Source organism: Gouania willdenowi, chromosome 12 (genome assembly GCF_900634775.1).
Source record: "Gouania willdenowi chromosome 12, fGouWil2.1, whole genome shotgun sequence".
Classification (NCBI taxonomy): domain Eukaryota; kingdom Metazoa; phylum Chordata; class Actinopteri; order Blenniiformes; family Gobiesocidae; genus Gouania; species Gouania willdenowi.
This window is the reverse complement of record NC_041055.1, coordinates 19,314,213-19,336,868: the sequence shown is the minus strand read 5'-3', so window position 1 is coordinate 19,336,868 and position 22,656 is coordinate 19,314,213. Positions and strand designations below refer to the sequence as shown.

Here is a 22,656-nt window from a genome sequence, read left to right as displayed (position 1 = left end):
AGGCTGTATCCTGTCTTTAAATATGCTAGAGTAAGGCAGAAACATGGGAGGTGGGTTTCAAAAACACACATTTATCGGCACAAACAAAGACTTGGGATCAGCGAGTTATGAGACGTCTCTTGCTATCTTGCTGTAAACAATATATCGCCACACGCTGCTTCAACCCTGCCAGTAACAAGCAAACAGGAAGCTCAAGATACTCACAGATAAAGTCAAATCAGTGATGATGCTCACTCAGCGCTGTTTGTTCCGTTAGTTGATCAGCCCTGTTGCTTTTTTACACTGCCCGCCAGTCCCTTAGGAATATGGTTGCGATGCTGGAGCAGTCAGGGTGTAGTGCCTGAGAAGGAAATTAACTTCAGTCAACCAAAGTGTAGATGAAGACATCTTTCTAAGGTAAATTAAAAAAAAAAAAAAAAAAACTGTACAGCAAATCTAACGGACAAAGTACAGGGTTCCCACACTTTTTTCACAATGATTTTTTCCAAACTTTTCCAAAAATGTTTCCAAAACATTTTACCAAATTTCCATCACTTAGTTTTGAACCGTTAAGATCTATTCAAGACCATTAGAGCACAAAAAAACAGGTCTGACAGTGTGCAATAGTTAGTATCAAAAATGTGGCACAGGAAATATAAGTTGTGTCCATCACTTATCTATCATATAGCTTCATGCAATGGCGCAATTGCTTTTGACATCCATTTTGTAATATTATTTAAATAATGATGCATCAGCTATTGAATGTAACATTAAAAAAAACAACTAACTAACTGCTACCATGTTTAATTATAAGAATATAAAATTACAATTTAAATTTGCAGACACAAGGTGTTAGGGTTACGGGACTTGCTTAACGTCCCATTGTAATAGCAAAGGTTGGATTTTAAACAGAATGGAAAATCGTTTTTTTCAAATTCCATAACTTTTCCAGGAAATTCATGACCATGGGGACCCTGAAAGGAGGAATGCATTACATTAAGGTTGGTAAATGGAAGTAACACCAAACCCATTACTAATGAGACTAATATTTCAATTAAGGCTGCAATAATTAGTCGACATAATCGACAATGTTGACAACAAAAAGTTGTTGACGTAGATTTTATAGCGTCGACGCAACATTTAATCTTGTAAACAATAACAAAGGATAAAAACCGGCGTGTGGCCACTTCCTGGTGCAGGTCCTTACATGAACTGCAGGGGGCAGTACTACTCCCACCTGACCGTTTAAATGCTGGAAATTGGAAAATACAAGCGAGGAAGAATGGCAGACGGAACTGTTGAAGAAGCCCGAAAACGTCGACCTAAAGTTTCTAAAGTGTGGGAACATTTCAGCGAAGATAAAGCAGCAAATTAAGTTAGATGTAAACTACACGATGTACAACTGGCTTTCCATAGTAACCACCATGAACGTGGTGCTCCACATTCTTCATGTCCAGCGGAAAGGTGAGATCATAATTCAAGTTGATATCTCAATAATCTTTCATTTTAATTACGTGCAGATTTGTTTGTTAGCCAACAAACTATGATTAAAATAGTCATTACGTTTGTTTACAACTCATCTGACAGAAAACTACGGAAGAAGCTTGCTGAGTTAGCAAACGCTAGCTCAGTTTTGTTTATGCATAATTTACGTCACTAAACCTGCTTTGAATTAAAATACCTTGCTTTCTGCTTATACTAGCATTAATTATGAATAGTAAAATGTACTATCAATTAGGGATGTAATGATTCACTCAACTCCCGATATGATTCGATTCACGATACTGGGTTCACGATACGATTCTCTCACGATTTATTTTACAAATTGGGAATGTCAACAAATGGTGATTGAAAAATATTCCTTTATTTTTTTGGGGAAAAAAATTAAAATACTGTACTATTTTCCTTTTATTTTTCATTGTCAAAAGAATCCCTTGATAAACTATTGAAAACAATGCAATTAAACTAAAAATAAATCTTGAATGAAATAAATAAAGGAATAATACAAATGAAGAAGAAGCCTATTAATTTAAATTCTGGTTCTATAGTAAACAATGCAAAACTACATAATAGTTCTTTTTCTTTTTAAGAGTGCAACTGAAAATATATTTTGTGCCTTAACAATTGGACTTTAAAAAAAAAACAGTCTGCATTGTGTTTACGTCAGATATTTGTTTGGACCAGCAGAGGGCACTGTTAATCCAGTGGTCGGTTGGGATGCAGCTATTCTGTGCAGTGAAGAAGAGATGCTATGCTAGCAGACAGAGCTAATAGAAAAACGTGACTTTTACAGATATTGACGTACTATTACAGATATTCTTTCGGTGCTAAAGGGGTAAGGAATCATTATGAACATGTTGAAGAGTAGAAGGTGGCCAGGAAGAAAGTAGTAGCAGATTCCGCCGGTCACCTCAGCATTTGGACAAGAGAAGGATAATATACTTCTGCTGTTTAAAAAAAGTACTGCGATTCAATTTTCGGAGAATCGATGTGAACCGTGATACCCATGAATCGATTTTTAACTGCCTTATGATTAATCGTTACATCCCTAATATCAATTGTGTAATTTTATATAATATTGATAAATTACATTTTTCTTAACTTGTAGGTAATCTGATCATTTGTAATAGGTATTTTATTGTGATAAACATATATAATCTTTAAACTGTGAACTAATATACAGTAGTACACCTTTTTTTTTTTTTTAATAGTGCTCCTAAGCAAAAGGTGGTAGGATGAGTTTGTCATGAGGAGATCATGCACCCCAAATGGCTAAAATAATAATGCAGAGCTTTAGTTGGTTTAACGTTCTTACCACCAGAACCTGCAAGGCAGGTTAGCAACTTCTTGTTACTTTATTTATTTATTTATAAAGTGTTTCCCTGATGAGTAGTTGTTCAAGACCACATGCACTTTGTATTATTTAATGTATTTATTTTGCATTGTGATCACAATTTCTCATGTTGAAAATACAACTATTATAAAGGCATTATTTTGTCCCGTCATTGATTTATTTCCTTTCTGTAAAATATGCTGTCAGAGTACAACAGGGTCACTTTCACAGGTGTGAGGATTTAAGCCGGTGGGTTAAAATAGCCATTCAGAAATGTGTGCTTCAAAACAAAATCAATAATCGTGATTAGTCGACTAATCGAAAAAGATGATTTATAGATTAGTTGACCACAAAAACAATCGTTAGTTGCAGCTCTGCTTTCAATTGTCTGCCTTGTGTTGACAAATTTCCACTTTTCCATATTTCTTGTTTCCACACAACATGATTGGGGATGCTGCACTCTAACAAAGCTTTTAATAGTTGTGAGGTTCTCTACGTCATGTCCCAAACAGCATCTTTCAGAGGCTTGTCAAATACAATACAGAACCATTGTTGACCAGCTCCTTTTATTACACAGTTTAAAATCCTAAGCACGATGACAGCAATGGTGACAGCGAAGAAAGCATTGATGACGAGTCCCTGGCATGATTTCAAAATTGATAACGTGATAAATAATCATTGTGTTCTTTTATCAAATCACCTTTTATTTAAAAACCCAAATTCCTAAGTAGGCCGCAAATCAGCCTGTTTGTGTAGAGTTGCTCAGAAAGTGACTTTTCAGAGGCTAAAACTCTGGAAAACAGGCGCATCTAGGAAAATAAACCTAAAATACTATGTTTTTGTTGTTCTTAGAACAAACGGAGATAGGTGAAGAATTGCTCAATATGGGACCTTTAAGCAGCATCAATTTGGAAACATAACTAACTGTATCGACTGAAAAATGTTCATTTTAGTGTCATTGAAAAAAACAGCAATTCAACAAGAAGATTAAAGCTTTACACGTCAGTATTTAGTGTAAATGAGTTCCATTTGTAGCAAGGCGTCAGATTCTACAGTATGTCTCATTGGGCTGATTCAGACCCACTCATCCTGCAGCTCTCATACCTACTTCTAGCAACTCTAAAAGACATTGCCCACACAATCTTGTGTGAAAGGGCAACTGAAGCGATAAATACCACTTTGCAGTCGCATCCTCCTGCTATCATTAGAAGTTAAAGCTGTGGGCTGATATAATTAATACCTGCTGATGACAACCTGAAGAGCAGGACCAAATGCAAATCATATTGCATTTATTGTGGAACTTGTTAGACCATTAAAAGACAAAGAATTTAAAAACAAGATTTGAAGATTTTCTTTTTCTTTTTATTAATTTGAATGTGATTGCAGGTGTCGAGGAAGAATAGCAGAAAACCCACACACGCTGTTTCTAAAACTGTGTAAAAACATGTATTTGGGTTAAACAACAAAGAAGTCTATCCTCCTTTACAGTGTAATTAAGTTATGCCTGACAGTGACGATCTAGACAAACCAGATAAACACCGACACTCCTTTTTAAAGAATTTGAGGCGGTTGTTGTACCAGTAAATAAACACAGTGTGTTTGTGTAGCTTTGATTTGCTTTTCAAACAGTCACACCTTATAAAGGAAACGTGTCTGAGGAGGGTGTTGGTTTGGTTTAATGACATTGCCCAGTGAGTGAAACTGGTTCCTAGGCACATTTTGATTCAGTCAGTCTGGTTCCTGTTTGTGCGCCTCAGCAAAAAGTGAAGCGTGAAGTGTCTCAACCACAACAACTGACATACACATACAATAGTGTGCATCAAACCCCACAATGTTTTAAAATCAATCCGTCCCTTGTCTAATTATGTTCCAATGACCAAAATAGGAAGCCTTGCCAAAATATTTGGTAAATCAATTTATATATATGGGGTCCACATTAGGGCTGAACGATTTTGGAAAATAATCTAAATGCGATTTTTTTTTCTTTAATATTGCGATTTAATACGCAATTATTTTTTCAAGGGCCTCTTGTCATGTATTTTTCAATGAACACAAGCAATAAATCAATCTGTTTCATAATAAACAATTTCAGATTTTTTTTAAACTTTAAATAAGTACAAAATATAAATTTTAAAGCACAGATTACAACAATAAAGCAAACAAATCTGTGGCTTTACCTCTTCAACATGTCTAACTATCTTCACGTTAAATGAAACATGTAAACATGTGGACTGCACTTCTTAAACACTCTGAACTTAACAGGACAGTACAAGACAGGACAAGAAAATTTATGATGTCACGATAATATCGCAAATGCAAATAATTGTTCAGCCCTAGTCCACATCAAGGTTGAAATGTTCAGATATGCCCTATTATGAGCAATTTTTATCTTAAATATAGCATTTGGGTTATTTATTTGCTGGAATAAATGATATAGGAATGGAAAAATATATATTTTGCTTTGGATAATGAAGCCTAATAAGGCACTTTTGACACATTTACACAATTAGCATGATAAATTGATGATCGAGCAGTAATTTCAGTTTTCTTGTGCTTATCAGGGAAACAACAAAATAATACATATTTTCTGTTATTATTGGTGTTTTTTAATTTTTCAACTGGCTTGGTCGACTCGATAAACAATGATAGAATTGGGTCCATCAAACCCCACATAAAAAAATGTTATTTTTAATATCTTTCTGTCCCCAATCTAATTTTGTTCCAATACTGAAAAAAGATAACCAGAATAGAGATGTCCCAATACAACTTTTTCATTTCCGATATGGTACCGATATTGCAGCCTTGCGTATCGGCCGATACTGATATTGATCCGATCCGATATCAGCATAAATCATACTTTTATAGCTTTTTTAAATTTATTTTTTAATTAAAAAAAATAATTATTAACCAATTGGTTACATAAAATTCAACATAATATCTACAGTATTCTACAATTGAATAAAAATAAATGCAAAAAAAAAAAAACTGGAAATTTAAATTTGATAATGATATCGGGACACCCCTACACCAGGCAAAATATTATCCAATTCAATCAATGTTAATCGGGTCCAATAAGCCAGTGAAAAAACATTTAAAAACAACAATAACAGAAAATACGGTATGCATTTTTTTGTTGTTTTCCTGAAAAACACAAGAAAACAGAAATTACAAATTACTGCTAGATCATCAATTCATTATGCTAATTGTGTTAATGTGTCAATATTATTATTAGGCTTCATTACCCAAAGTAAAATATATTTTTTTCCATTTCTATACAACTTATTCAAGCAAAAAATAACAAATGGTTTATAAAAGTAAAAATCGCTCATAATAGGGCATATGTGAACATTTCAGCGTTGATGTGAACCCCATAATATAAATTGATTTATCAAATATTGTGCAAGGCTTCTTATTTTGGTCATTGGAACATAATTAGACTAGAGACAGATGGATTTTAAAACATTATGGGGGTTTGATGCAACCTAACATACAAAGTATTAAAACAAAAAATAACATTTCATTAATATCTTTGTTTACAGAAAGTCTGACACCACCTCTTACAGTATGTATTTTTGACGCAGGAATAATTCCTGACACCTCTGGAAGGAATAATTATCTATTATCTGTTGAGGGAGAAAAAAAATAAACCATTGAATGATTACAGGCATGTCTTTGTTCTCTCCTTAGGAAAGCACTTGTACAGAGGTTAATGGAGACGTATGGAACAGTCAGATAATGATCTGCAGTGACTGACGCATGTTCTCACGTTCTCACGAGAGCGAAAAACAAACGCTGTGTCTTCAACATGACTTAATTTACCTCTCCTTCGCATCTCATTTGTGAATTATTACTGACAGTGAGAAGATGACTGCAGGTGTCAACTATGGAAGAGACGGCGCAATAGTGCATGACTGAAGGCGTCATGTTAGACGACAGGAGGTGCGATATGAACTTAAGTTAGTGCATACATCACTGCCAGTGTAAATATGACTTGTTCATCACAGATCAACGCTGCAGGTGATTGTTAATAAACAAAAGAAAAAATATAGGATACATTACTGTTAAACTGTCATTTTGAAATGTATATATAGTAAAGCTCATGATGCACAAGTCGCCATCTGTACATCTACCAACACCCAACCCCCACAACACATCTTTGACGGCAAAACCAGGATAGGGCACAGACCATATTATCTCCTGGATTCACAGCACAGGCTTTCACCATCCATACAATATATACGTAGATCCATTTCACTATTAAGCCGTAAATTATCACACGACTGAGTAGAAACCTTCATAGACTACATTTTACAACCTCTGAACCTGTTTGCTTATTAGATTGGATTTCCATGAACACAGGTGTCTTAGCCATCGTATCGCATTAGTAATTTACTCACAGCGTTTCATAGCTAAAAGGACTTCTTACTGATGTGATTCCTCACAGTACGCTGTGCTGATGCAGCCATTACAGATGGAATATAATTCAGTTCTCACTGTGCTGAGCAAACCAGCAGTTCGTTATAAATGAGGCAATGCTGTAATCAACTCACGCCTTACAATCAGCTTGACACCCTGGTAATTCACTAATAGAACAAACATAATATTACAATGAAAAATGGAACAATTCCTATAATTAGAGATGTTCAATACAAGCTTTTTGCAGACAATATCCGATATTGTCCAACACTTCATTTTCAATGTCGGATATTCGTTGATACCGACATTAAGCCACGAGCGTCTGTGGAATTAACACATTAAGTCTACTTTTAATGTGACACCCCACTTATGTATTCCACACGAAATGTCATCTGTGCAAAATAAGGAAACTACAGTATTTTAAGGGCAACCGTTTTGTTATTATTATTATTATTATTATTATTATTATTATTAAGACTCATTAAGCAAAACAAAATAGTCAGATAAGTCAAACTTTATTCAACTCATTAACAATAACTCTCCACGAGGCGTCTGACTACGGTAGCCCTGAAGCGCCAAAAATCCATCAAGCGGTGCAGCTTCATAGTTTACCAAAGTTGTACTATAACATTTTGACATATTAATTTCATACATAAGGCGCACCTGATTATAAGGCTCACTGTCGATTTTTGAGAAAATTAAAGGATTTCAAGTGCGCCTTATAGTCCAAAAAATACGGTAATTCAACTTCAGTTAAAGACAATGTGCCATATTTCTTTTAGGGTTAACTATCCTATGTTATCCCAAACAACAACACGTTTGTTTGTTTTTAAATAGGTGGGGGAAAAACTGCTCTCTCTTTTTTAAACTATTTTCCTTGAAGCTGTGGTTACACAGAGTCCCGACACGTTACGAACGCCAAAAATTTACCTTCGTGACAAATTCATGACATTTCAACACCACGAATGACGCAGTACAAAAAATGGCACGGGTCGGTGGTAATTTATCAAGCTCAGTGACGCTCGGTCAGACGTGGGCGCATGCTACTGTGTGCCAGTTAGAGCTTGGCGATATATCAAGTTTTCCATTCTTAGGGATATAAAAAATTACAATATTTTTATACCTTATTTTGTTTTATAATACTTGTTTTAGGAGTCACAGCTTTCACTGCTTCTCAGAAGAGCATAAAAAGCACATTTAGATGGATTTCTAAGTGCATCCTAACCCAGACCTTCCCTTAAACAGCCACACTACAGAACTCACTCACACGTGCTGTCCCTTAGAGGAAAAAAAAGACTAAAGTCACACATATTGTACAGCTGTTTGTTAGTAAATGTGCCTGTGACATCTGGATCATCAAATTTAAAGGAGCATGATTTGAGAAAAAAAAATATATTAATTTTACGTTTATTTTAATGCTAACGGGTGATGAAGCGCTCTAAACCAAAGAGAATGAGCCCACACACATTTCTACCTATTGACTTGAAAAGATTGTGTGATATATTTTGTACTGCTGTGCTGGGCGTGAATTTCCCACCAAGTTCTGCGGACGTACAGCCAAATGACGCTGGTGTGCGTTCTCGACAGCTTGGAAATAAACCGAAAATCAAGGAGAAGAAGAAGGCTTAGAGACTGAAAGAAGACAAGCACAGTGTAAAGAAGACTAGCTAGAGTAAGTACTAAAATGTTCTTGTCATAATATGGCTTTGATTCATGCGATATTACATTGTTGTACTGCATAGTAACAGAGGAATACACCAGAGTAACTTGCACGTGTACCTCTAGCATAAGGGTGTGCGATCTTAAGCTGTGTTAGCGGCAGCCTGTCGGAGGTTCAGTGCAGATGTCCGTCTCTCCTCTGTTAACTACATCAGTTCTGACAGTTGGATGCACTGAGAGACGTTTGAGGAAACACTGCATGTGTTTCTCTACGCTAACTCTGCTCCGCTGCAGCTCACTCAATGAAGGAAAAAGTCTAAAGTGCCTAAAAATGTCGATATTGTGCTGCTCGTGGTTATTAAAAAGGTCTTTGTGGCATTTTTATCCACTGATTTTGACCCATTGTTGTTTTTCTTGTAAAATTATGTTGAAAGAAATTAAAATCAAGATTACATAAATCTATAGCTTCAGTACATAGTTGTGCTGCAGCAGGTTTAGGAGCCTAATTATTACAAAAACAACTAAAGCTGGGAACCATGATGTACTTCAGACTAAATGAAACTAAAAAGGAGATTTCCTTCCTTTGTTTCAGACATTATTTTACATTATTTTACAGTGTGGGGCACACTCACTGTAGCACTCTGACATATCTACTGTCAAGGTCATATCTCAAAAAAAATCTTCTGATTACTTGTTTTGAGTTCATTATAAACTAGCACGACGCAATACAACGACAACTGAAGTGAGCAGTACTGCTTTGAGCATAGGTCAGACATTTAAGAAAACATTGCAGCCTCACCTTTTAATGACTGCTTGTTGACGTCAGACTTAAAAAACAAAGCACTTTGACATTTAACGCCAAGTCTAGAGCAGAGCAATACCCACAACCATTTACTGTGATTTTTTTTCTTTTTCTTTCGATTGACATTTAATTTTATCCTAGCATTACACTTTTTTGAGATACAGGCATTAGGAAAAAATGGATAATTACCCTATACTTAACTATTCCTATTACAAAGACATTGATCGATAATAACAGTGTAATGAAAATGTAACCATTGGGGGGGGGGTTTTTGCTCTAGAGGCTAAGTGAGATTGACACGAAATGGGAGTTACATTAGCCCATTTCTCGGCACAGCACAAAGGTGCTTTCATAAAATCACAATAGACGCTTTATTTGTAATAAATGTGTTTTACTGTTTAACTGTAACATTAACATGACAGCCTCTTACACTTTCAATGTAATTATGATGTGACAGCACTCCTAATCACTTTGTTAATTTGAAAATATATAATATGTAATCCTAATCCAGATAATCTGCATTATAAATTGTTTTTTAATTACATGGATACACTTGCATGCACTCCTCCTGTTAATTTGCATTCAACAAAGAGGACTAATTTCCCAGACAAGGAGGTTGAACACACCACAGGAGGACGACCACCTGGTACTGGTATTTATATTTCCTTTAGGTACGACACTTGCTCTATCACACGTCTCTTCTGAATCTGGCTTTAAAATTCCAATCAGGAAACAACTTTGGGGCAAATGACACAGTACAGACCAGGAACATATGGGACTTCTGAGCAGGTGATGAGGTTAAAGCCCACACAGGAACGCACAGAATGCAACGCCATAATATCATTAAAGTCAAGAGGTTACAGAGATTCGGCCCTCACCCTGCTCCTCATTCTTATGGGCCAGGGGCCCTTGTGCTCCCTCCCTGCCTTTACTGTATTCCCAGGGCCAAGTATTGAATGAAATCAAATAGCCTTTGCTTTTCAAAGATATTTTATCTAAATCTAGAAAATTGAAAGCAAAGCAACTCCTCTGTTCAGTTCAACATAAAATAAATAGCAGCACAGGATAACACTATAGAGAAGGTTTGATATGAGAAATATAAAGGGAAATAAATATGAAAGTCTGCACAGTCACAAACACAACAACGCTGTTATAGTGGGCTTTGGCCAGTCCCCACGTGCACGTTTAATTAGAAAAGGAAGGATTACTGTTTAAGGAGAAAGTCAGTGTTGTGCTTTTTCAGCATTGTGTTGTTCCACTATTGATTTAAAGCTTTTTCTGTCATTGGGACGGAAAAATACGGATAATGACCAAAGCAAAACGCATTGTAATGAAGAAAGTTTGTTTTAGGAACGTTATACTTTAAGGCTGAGCCACAGTCAGATAATCATACTTATACACCATAGAAAATGTGTTTGAGCATCATTTGAACAAAAATGTTGCGATTAAGGAATCCCTTATTCAGCTTCATCAGAATCTCAGAAAAACAAAACGTGAGAGACTAGAAAATAATTAAAAAAATAAGATCAATAGTTTATAAATGGTCAAATTTTGAAAAACAACCACCAGAATAGTAATAGAAGTATTTTACGTGACAAAAAAATTAAATAAAAATACAGACGCTTGATTTAAATTCTTCATTCTTGGGTGACTGAATAGTGAATATCCATTTTTGTAACATGGTCTCGTATTTCTTAGCACTGCAATTTAAATGTTTATGGGCCTACAGTAAAAGTAGCAGTTATTACAGTTCATAGTGCTTTTTTTTTAAATTACTAATGCATTAGATGAAGTTATTTTTTTCTAGGTTGTTTTTAATATACATGTTTACTAATTACTTTCTTTCTTACCTTTTTTTTTTTTTTTTTTTTAATTGGTTTTTGGTCACCGATACTTAATAATGCAATCTGAAGAAGCATGTGACTAGATAAAGTGGCATTACTCCTTACCATATAATTATTAAATATATAGTCTATAAAGAAGCTAAGAAAGCTAATGCGGATCAAATCAACAAATCAAATTAGTGCCAAACTGTTGCAAAGCAAAGCAGATTATCCTTAATGCATTGCATTATTAATCATTATTCATCTGAATATATATTACTATGTTTTAAATATTGGAAACTCTACACCTTATTCCTGAAACACCTACTTCCAGTGTGAGAAATGGATAAAATACAACTAAAAAAACAGTGTTTTGGTTAAAAAAAAAAGTCAAATCCCATTGTTGCTGTAAGCAGTCAAGACCTGAAAAAAAAAACAAAAAAAACCTCACATATTTCCACCTTTAGCCTTATATTATTCAGTGGGCTATACAGCACAGTCGACATTCTTGAGACAGTTTTACATCATACTAAATGTTTTGCATATATAAATAATTTCAATAGCAGAATATATTCAAACTAAAACATCACTGCAAAAAAAAAGTGTCAGTGACGAGGTTAAAAGTCTTACCTTTATCGACACTGATATTAAACCACTGAATAAATAAATTACAACAAAGACCTTCACTAATACACTATTAGAATTTATGATGAATTCAAGTAAAATTGAATAGCATTACAATACAATAAAGTAGAAATGTATAATATAATGTAAAACTAAAAGTGCATATTTAAAGATTCTTACATTTTAATGTTATAGAAAGTGTGTCATTTCACTCATTAGTATTTAACTCCAGCTTATGCCCGGACCCATTGACCCCAGTGAAGAACAGGGGAATAAATGCAGAGCACTGGATGCATCATATCAGCGCAGACTGATAGAGCGCTGAATCAGAAAGTTAAAAAGCCAGCAGACAGGAAGAGGGAAAACAGGAAGCCAAGTCTTGACTCCTTGTGTTTCACTCACACACGACTACACAAACCCCAAAACCAGTGACTAACACCAACCCTGGGCTTCATACAGCGACTCCTCACAAATCCAACCCTTACCCAATCGGTTTCCTCCTCTCTGGGTTGCCATAGCTACAGCCTGCCTCCCTGTCTGTACTTTGGGAAGGGTGAGACTTCACCACCGAGCCTCGGTGTGAGCACATGTGCGTCTGAGTCAGTGTGTGTAGTACTCATGCTGAGTGTAACCTCAGCAGATGGGGTCTTAGCACATCTCCTCTGTCTAGTTTACGGTCAAACTCAGGCTGCCTGACTGAGATGAGAAGGTGTGAGATAGCAGAGAGGTGAGCTCTGCTGAGAGAAGTGAGTCAGCAACCCTGTGACTTCCCAATGTGTCATCCAAAACAAAACTCAACGGAAGTGTCAAAATTGCACTAATTTTCAAAAAAGTTGGAAACTTTCCATTGGAGTTCATGGGAAATGTTCACAGTTGAAGGTTGGCCAATAACGGGAATGTTAAATATGATTGGAAACTATATATTTTAGCATCATCTAAAATATCACGATCAGTTTTTCAAAAGTTAGTCCCAATTTCTGATTAATTCAGAAATGAAACGTTTTTAGTTTTTAATATTCCCAATCTGAAGCTCCTATGTAAACTTACAGGAAATGTTGTGCCCCTCTGCACCCCTATTTGCACCATTGCTAACATGATGGATAGATGCATTATAGTCATTGTTTTACATTTGTAAAAACAACAATGACAAGAAAAGCAGGCTTTAGCATCAGGTCTGCTGACTCTGACATTTTTTAAATCACTTCTTAAAACGTACTTTTATCGGAGAGCCTTCCCTAATTTTAAGTAACTTCCAACCTCTTTTTATGCCTCTGCTTTTTAAACTGCTTTTATATATTTTATTTTTCTAATTATAGCTGCCATTGGAAAGCACTTTGGAACATGTGTTTTGAAATGTGCTACATAAATAATGTTTATTTATTTATTTTCTTAAATAAAAAAAAAACATCTTCCTTAAAAGATGGATTTTCACTACTTAATTTTGCAGCTTTCTTTCTATCTACATTTGTGGAGATCTCCTTAAAGCATTTTTACACCTGCGTGCCTTAAAACAAAAGCTTTTTGGAAATGCTTTCATGTCACATTCAGATATAAAAGTAATATTGGCACAGAAGTGGCTTCAGGTCACAAGACAAAATTTGAATGAAATGGCTTGGAGGAATAATAATAATAATAATAATTAAAAAAATTGTTATCTATTCTGAGCAGATTGAGGGAAGAAACTGAGGTTCACACTGGAGTTTTTTTTTTCCAAAATCATAAAAAATGTAGCTATCAAACTTGTTAACTATAGAGTAAGTAAAATATGCCTTAATATATACTGTAAGTTAAATGAATTTACTATAAAATTGAATCTCTAAATGTCATGAAAAATGGTGAAATGTGTCAGAGTTTGGCTAAGGGAGCAGATGAAATGATGTTACACTTTACTTTGTCCTTGAACCGTCACAACACAACTACAAAGCACTGTATATAACATCTCTCGACAAGAATTCAGTGAGATTACACACAGAGCGGTTGGATGGGAGCGAAAGCATGCGTATGTTTTGTTTCTGCTGACAGGTCACTGACTAAAGTCATTACAAACCGATCTCAATCGTTGTACGTTGGCTCGTGTGCACCAGATACCAGTCCACAGGTGTGGCTTTTCACTATTAGACGGGAGTTATGAGCAGTTACGGATCAACAAATCAGTGTAATCTGCCCACCTGCAGACAAATGCACACGCTGTCAGCGTTTTTATCTAACTGCACTGTTCGACCATCTCTCTCTCTGTTGCAGCTTTCTGCAGTGCTGCCATTCGTCATCATTAGAGGACGGATAGATGACCTGTCTACACACTTTCTGTCCTTTACTCTGTGAAGAGATGTGAGGAGAGGACGACGGATGGCTTCTTTCAAAAAAAGGAGATTCAGTAAGTTTGGGTATAAGATTGAGTACCGACGTGTTCAATTTGTTTCATTGACAGCGTCTGATCTTAGGACTACTTCATCTTATATTTTATTATTCTGAAGAGAGGACATTGATTTTTTTCTTCTTTTTTTTTTTTACAAATTAAAGGCAGCATTATAAGTTTATTTCAAAATAAAGTAGAGTAACTTTATTGATCCCACAGTAAGGAATTTTACAGTCAAGACAGCTCAGATCAGATAAAATGCAAAAAAAACAAAACCAGGATACACACAGAATACTCAAAAAAACACCTGAAAAATTGTACAATGGAGATAAAATACATTATAATAATAATAATAATAATAAATAGTCTATATTTAGGCATTTTCAATTCTGTTTCCATAATCTGGAACCACTCAAAGCTATACAACAATAAACCCAGAAGGAATAAAAGAATTTCTGCACAGATAAAAAGGACAAATGGTTAAAGTAAATACGATCAAATAAAAATGGAGAAAAAAGGAAGAAGAGGGTGTTGGAGCAGGAAGGATGATTAGAACTAAGATGGAAGACAAAATTAGAGGGATGCTCACAGATGAGGGGAGGACGATCGGAGGACAAAGTGTTGTCTCCTGGTAAATGTAAAAATAACTCGAGTGCTGCTTCTTGGTTGAAGAAGAGCTAACTGGGTCAGAGAATTCCCATAAAGAGTGAGAAAGGGTGAGAGGGATGGAGAGAATTGAATTGATTCAGTCTGTACCATCAGCCTGAGGTTGGTCCGCCTCTGCTCAACTTCGTCTATTAGGAGCTGATATCTGGGCTCATACATTCTGCACGTTAATCCAGACAATCTATCAATCCAACCATCGTTGTGCTCCCTACCCCACCTTCTCTGGATCTTTTCATCTGTCTCTTTCCGCCATCTCCTGCTTCACTGTTTACACCCTCATCCTCACCTTCCCCTGCTAATAAACACAGCCTTGACTTTGTCACACCCTCAACAGCCTCTGCTCCCCTGGTCCGTATGTGGCAATTAACCTCACTCTCTCCATCTCCTTCGTAGTAAACCTTTTTCATTTCACTGTAAGTCAGCTTTCACAGTGAAATGTGTTAGTTAGCTTTAACTCAATCTTTACATCAGTTCCCAAAATAGATGCCTTTGTAATTAACAGATGCAAAAAAACAGCTTATTCAATACGTCACAAATCAGACCTGACTCATTATGTGGTATTAACTAGGGGTCACGATAGGGCTGCTCAACTGTAGAAAAAATAATAATCCCGATTATTTTAGTCATAATTGAAGTCACGATTGTTTGTCAACCAAAAACGTATTTATTTTTTGTGCAAAACAATGCAAAAATATATCCTTTAAACATAAATAAAATCCTTCAAACACTAAAATCAAATATGTTTACTTTTGCACAAAATAAAGAACTTCTTGCACGTGATGTGTCTTTGCTCTAGGTTTTCATCATCAAACTCAAAGTGTTCCAATACAAGAGAATTTGACTTGCTTTGATTGTTTACCAAGTGCCGCGTTTCTCCTGCCAGTGTTTCAAGACCACTGGCAACAACGTTCCTCGTGTTAGCCTGCAGGCTAGCTTTAGCTGTAGCTTTGAGAGGGGTGGGGTGGAGGAGCTTGCATGCATGAGCATTAAACAACTCAAAGATAGTATTAATAATCAGTGTTTGCCTATCTTTATCCTTTGTAGATATCCAGAATTATGGAAGTTTATTTTATTTCGCAAATAAAACATATATATATATATATATATATATATATATATATATATATATATAGTTTAAATAATAGTTTTTTCTCGATTATGTTATTTTGTAATGGTTGAGCGTAATAATCAAAATCATAATTGAATTTTGATTAATTGCACAGCTTTATGTCACAATACAATATATCCAGATACTAAACAATGGGATATATATCGTGATATCAATAATGACAAATTTCACCATTACAAGTACAAAATGTTATGAAATATAATTTATTTCATTCTTTTTAAACATGCAAGAACAAGTAAATGGTAACTAACTGCTGGTAGGTTTAGGTTTATCAAACAGTCAAATTACATTTTACGAAAAAGTTTAACTTTTGCTTCTACAACCGATTCTGATTCTGTTAAGTCCTTAACTTTAAAAGAAAAGTAACCACATCTATAAAAGTGTCCAGTGTGTTTCTGAAAATAAAGGGCAAACAACTTTCAAGCTAAAATTGCATTGAGGAATGAAGTAGTTTAACAAGGTCTGATGTGGTTCACTGACACCTAGTGACTGGGCGTTTATGAGATAGCTATGCATATGTTAGCAAAATTAAAAAAGTTTGGACATTTTTGGGATATGTTCCATTATCACTCGGTGAAATATCGCAATATACCGCCAAATAGATTTTTTCTTACACACTTTGTAATAATGCATCAAGTGCATCCAAAATAAACAATTTAATTACTTCTAAATTGCTCATTTAGTTTTGATCACTTTTTCTCATGTTTGTGTCTAACTCAGTTGTTATGACTAATGCACATTGTCCGTTCGCCTGATTGTTTTACACCTTCTGTCCACTTTTTTTTTGTCACACTCCCACCCACTGAAGCCATCTGATATCTTTGTTACAACGGGGTAACTGAGCACACCATGGCACGGATTGGAAAAGCATCGCACAAACGCAGGAACGCACGCAAGCATGCACCAAAACATTGAGACTTCTGTTGCTTGCTCTCTGTGAAGCCCTTGGAAACGGATCAGTGATATATGAGAAAAATACCACCTTTAGAGCCTAGTGAGAGACGCATTTGCTTATTTTACCAACGCATCTAATTCTCTCTCGAAAGTTTGTATAGCTATTGTGCAACTCAAACAAACTATATAAATATTTTTGCTTTTACAACCCAACATGGTGATCCCACCCATTGTTTCCAATCAGTAAAACATAAAAAAATATGCACTAAATGTCAAAATCTGTTTTGTAACTGCTGTCTTATTACCGCACACCTGACAAGGCTTCACCTACATGCATAACCAAGAAACCGCAAAACATGTTTTAGTCAGCAAATTCTGAGCAGTAATGAAATGGTTATTGATAAAGAGTGCTACAAACTAACAGGGAACATATTTACTGCCATTAAATCAAACTCCCCGCTCTGACAGCATTTGCTTCAGCACCGAGTCCAATCAAACAAATCAAATACAGCAAAGTGAAGGAAGTGTGAGCGCAAAAGCAGAAGTGACAATTTTTCAAAATAAAATGTACAGCATTATACATAAAAATAAAACAAGTTTTCAAAACCTCTCTTTTCTTTGCAATCTGGTACTAAATTGAACTCAGATTGTAAATTCATGAAATATTAGAGGTGGGAAACAAAAAATTGATTAACATCAGAATTGTGTATTCTAATCATCCACAATTCTGAATTGATTCAAACACTTCAAAAATCAATTTTATTATTTTTTTTATTTTAAGTCAAACCATACAAGTAGAAACATAAAAACCAAAACAACAAAAAACAGACAAAGTACAGGATGAAAGCAGTTTAATACAGTATTATATATATATATATATATATATATATAACAAAAGGAGTGTATGTGCACCAGAGCTGAATAAGTATCTGTCTCTCTCAGATGTGTTCACTCTTGTTATGTGATGTGTTGAGAAATCACACAAAATACCAGTTAAAGTTTGCAGTGTTATTTGTACAATTAAATTCTTGAAATATATTAAAAAAAACACTAGTTTCAGTGTTGTGTGTTTTGAAATGGGCACCTTATGAGAGACGAAAACTCGACCAGCCTAAGCTTTTATTTAGGCAATTTTATTTATGCAGGTTATTTCTTGTACAGTAAACAATTTTCCATTTGTTGAGCATGAATACCTTTTGTCTTAAGTTTGCCTTTGTGTGATTACATCATTGGAATCAGTTTATTTAAAATTATCTTGTACAAACTATTGTTTTGATGCCATAATTTTCCTTAACACACTATGCATTGTATCAATTTTTTAATCGAGAATCGCTTGAATTGAATCGTGACCCCAAGAATCGAATTGTGAGACACCCAAAGATTCACATCCCTATGAGATATGCATGGTGGCATTGACTATACCGTATAACCTGGGGTACACAGGTGCGCTCCCAAAATAAACAATGCATACCAGATGAAACGCTACGCACAAATGTGCACCTGAAATTTGGTGATAGCTTGGTCTTTAAACAGTAGTGCAGAGTAAGAATGTTGACGTCTTCAACGTGGTTAACCATTTACTCGTTGACAACAGTCTAAGGCGACTAGGGATGTAAAGATTAATCGTGAGGCAGTTAAAAATCGATTAAAAGGTGTCACGGTTCAGATCGATACTCTGAAATTGAAATTGCAGTACTTTTTAATTATTTTTTTTTACAGCAGAGGGTGCTATCTATTTAGAATTTGAAATTCAGGACGCACCACCGTGTTTTACATCAGAAGTGTGGAAGCATTTTGGCTTCCCCAAGACAAAATGAAAGAGGTGAGAAAGAAAGAACATGTGAAATACAAGATAAGAGGGGCACAGAGAGGAAAGGGAGAAACAAGAGTGAGAGAATGAAAGCCATAGTTTATTTATATAATTTTTTTGAAATGGGATTTGTTTGAAGGTCCAATTGTTAAGGCACAAAATACATTTTCAGTTGCACTTTTAAAAAGAAATGGAACTATTATGCAGTTTGGCATCGTTTACTGAAGAGCCAGAATTTAAATGAATAGGCTTCTTCTTCATTTGTACTATTTTTTTTATTTATTTCATTCAGGATTTATTTTTAATTAAATTACATTGTTTTGCATAGTTCATCAAGAGATTATTTTGTCAATCAAAGCTAAAAGATTTTGTCTAAGGTCTCATTTTGTAAAATAAATCGTGAGAGAATCGTATCGTGAACCCAGTATCGTGGATCGAATCGTATCGGGAGTTGAGTGAAGCGTTACATCCCTATAGGCGACAGACATAGAACTAGTTACATTTTGTTTGATTTTGGTTCGCATAATTAATAAAACTAACAGTCGAGCATCATGACTTTTGAATGCAGAAAAGTGTGATATATTTAATCAAATCACAACGGAACAATGATTATTGTTCAGGAAGTGCAGATACTAATAATTGTAAATCTTAATTTCCCTTTATCATAGTTTACTAAAATGAAAAAAAAAAAAAAAGCCGTTATGTTTTAATGTGTCCTCATGTCTAAAATTAACCAAATATGTGACCAGAGTTTACAACCGTTAGCAACTTAGGGCCTAACTGGATTAGCCTAGTCTGAAATGGGCAGAGTTAGTTGTTGGCTGGCTGACTTGGAGCAACAGAAATAGCGTGCGCTGACTTCAGCATGTGTAACACACCGCGGCAGCCGCTCCATGGCTTTACAGCTGAACCACATGCTGTGAAGAACAGCTTTAAATGTTTAATTACTAGATTTGACATGAGATGCTGTCTTGCATGTTTCAGGGTGTCGGTACATTTACTTTCACATTCATTTTACAGCTACCATAGTATAGTATAATCCCTCAAAAGTACACAACAACACTAAGAGAACAAAAAAATTGTAAAAAATATTATTTTAATCGTTTGACAGCACCAATATTTTTATATATATATATATATATATATATATATATATAGTTAAATGCTTTTATTTTCAAAAAAAAAAAAATACTTTAGAGCAAAATCAAAATATTAGCCTTTTAATAATTAACAGAAACAAAAAAGCTATCAAAGCCTGTCACAATTACCAAAATAAATTGCATAAAAATCTATAGTATCCTAATGGGCCTCAACTGTCGACGCGTAAAAGTGTCCAAGGGTAAATAGTTTATGAAGAAGGGATCTGAGCTTAAATGGCAGCACTTTCAGATTGTGTCTGAATCAAGGATTGTGCCCAACAGTGTAATGCACTGAATAATGTTGGTGTCGTGAGAAATTGCTGTAAAAGTGGTATCAAATTTACATCATTGCTTTTCAAAAATGCTTCATCTTTCAATCCTTTTTCCCACAAGTGCATAACCCCTGTCTGATTTAGTTTGGCTTCTGAAATCAGAATATAAAGTTCATGTTGGTGCCTGCAAAGTTTAAAGTCCACTAGCATTAAAACAATAAAGTAATTTTATGAGTGACTACTGGATGAGTTGAGCAAACATTCTTTCTTACATTAGATTGAATCAAATATCTACCACAGCAGAGACATATTCATCCAGCATGAAGCCTAAAACCTCATTCATTTACATTTAACTTTAAAATGTAAAAGTACAGCAAACTATGTTATAAAAATCATGGCAAATGACCCAACCATGAGCATAAAACTTACATGTTTTCTCAGATAATTGCTTGCTACCATAGAAAACTACAATCCACCTCCTCAGTCTCTGTCTGTCAAGGATCAGTAATGACTAGGAAACTATCGACTATAAAACCAGTAATTATCCACCTGCTTCATACCGACCAACACCTCCCCTCCTGCTGCTCTGCTCCTTTATTCATATATCTCTACTGAACATTGTCTTTTCAATCCCTTCTCTTCTACTAAACATATTATTCTATAATATTATACTATCATCCCTTTGTTTCTAACAATTACTAGGACTGAGACTTAAATCTCATCTCCAGTACAAGACCTATCCAGTGTGGATAGGATTTACTGTGGTTTGCTGTGTAGAGAACGGATCTGTTTCCGTGTAGCTTTAGTTTAAATTGGAGAACTACTGCTCACCACCCAGGTTTAGCCCATTATAGCTCACAGTAACACACCTTGCTTTTTGGCACCCAATAGACAAGATTCAATTGAGTTGTTTCCAACAGGACGGTGGTCGTGGAGCTCTGCTGGGGAAAGTTGTTTAGATGACCGCATTCGCCCACTTGAGTCTTTCTTGGCTTCTTTCCCTTTTGGCTCTGCCCTGTTGCTGCTCTATATTTAATGATCTGCATCATTTTGCCTTCATTAAACAACCTATTGTGTGAATGATGGAGCATCCTTGTGGAAATACAAGCTGACCTGACACTCCATTATTTATTGTACTTGTTCACTGCAATCTAGGACTTCATTTCCTGCCCTTTTCTATTGCTATATTATATTTATATGCCTATCATTTTCTCCGTGCTGAAGTACACAGCAGTATAAGCTTTCTTGATTAAATATGAATAAATGACAGACCTTATATAAGATTATATTTACTAATCTAAAGTTGACAGAATCCTTGATTGATATCTTGTAACTTTATTTCAGTGGCTGTTTATAGGGACAAGGAGAGTTGAGGCCTATCCGAGCAAAGACGGCAAAACTATCCTAAAGCCTAAACAAAAAAATATAAATTTACACGAATGATAAAACAACTACCTATAAATGTAGGAATATGTGAGAGGAGATGTCACTTCAAAACTTTTTTGATAGCCCTACCAACACATGTTCATCTTTTGCACAATAGACCTTTTCGCAGCGTCATCGCAGGTCACATGGCAGCCATGCTAGACGTCTAAAACAACTCACGTAGTGGACAATGCAATTCTACAGTAGTTAGGCTGAAATCTTCTGACCTTATTAACATATTTATCTTTTTAGGATTGAGAGTATGGCTGCACAGGTAGGAAGTAATTAATTGTGCACACACGCACACAACCACAAGATCAATACTAAAGTTAATTTTTAGACTCCTTTTTTTGGCCCTGGCTTTTATAACAGATAATTCTGTTGATTTATGTTGGTATTAAATACATCCTGGATTCAGCCAGCTAAAAAAGTATTGTAGGCATTCGAACTTCTGAGATTCTCCTGTGTAAGTAAATATACTTAACAAAAAAGTATTTCTAAGTATTAAATTAATACATCAAAATGTTGATATTGTTAATTAATCTTTGGCCCAAAAAAAAAAAAAAAAGTAGAGTATAAAGTATGTTTTAATATCAAACATTTTTGGCAACAGAATTATATCAGCAGTCAATTGTTTCCTCTAACTTCAGAAGAAGCCCAACCTGAAAACTGAAAAACAGTGACATCACAAAAAAGGTCTAAAATGACTTTGAATCAACAAACAAAAATGTAGGACCATAAAGACTCTTCCTGTCCAGGGTATAACCCTGTGCCTGTTTAAAAATAGCATAAGAAACCCCAAAAGCCCCATCAGAAGTTAATGCTGTAG

General features: G+C 35.2%; 1 protein-coding gene across 2 annotated transcripts in view; it reads right to left on the bottom strand.

Annotated features, from left to right (window-relative positions):
- Window positions 1–22,656, bottom strand: part of strbp (spermatid perinuclear RNA binding protein) — a 108,441-nt gene that overhangs the window by 71,772 nt on the left and 14,013 nt on the right. For both annotated transcript variants that reach the window (XM_028463133.1, XM_028463134.1), the window contains exon 2: window positions 205–340. The gene's annotated coding sequence lies outside the window, so the exon portion shown is untranslated. The remainder of the gene's footprint in view (window positions 1–204; window positions 341–22,656) is intronic.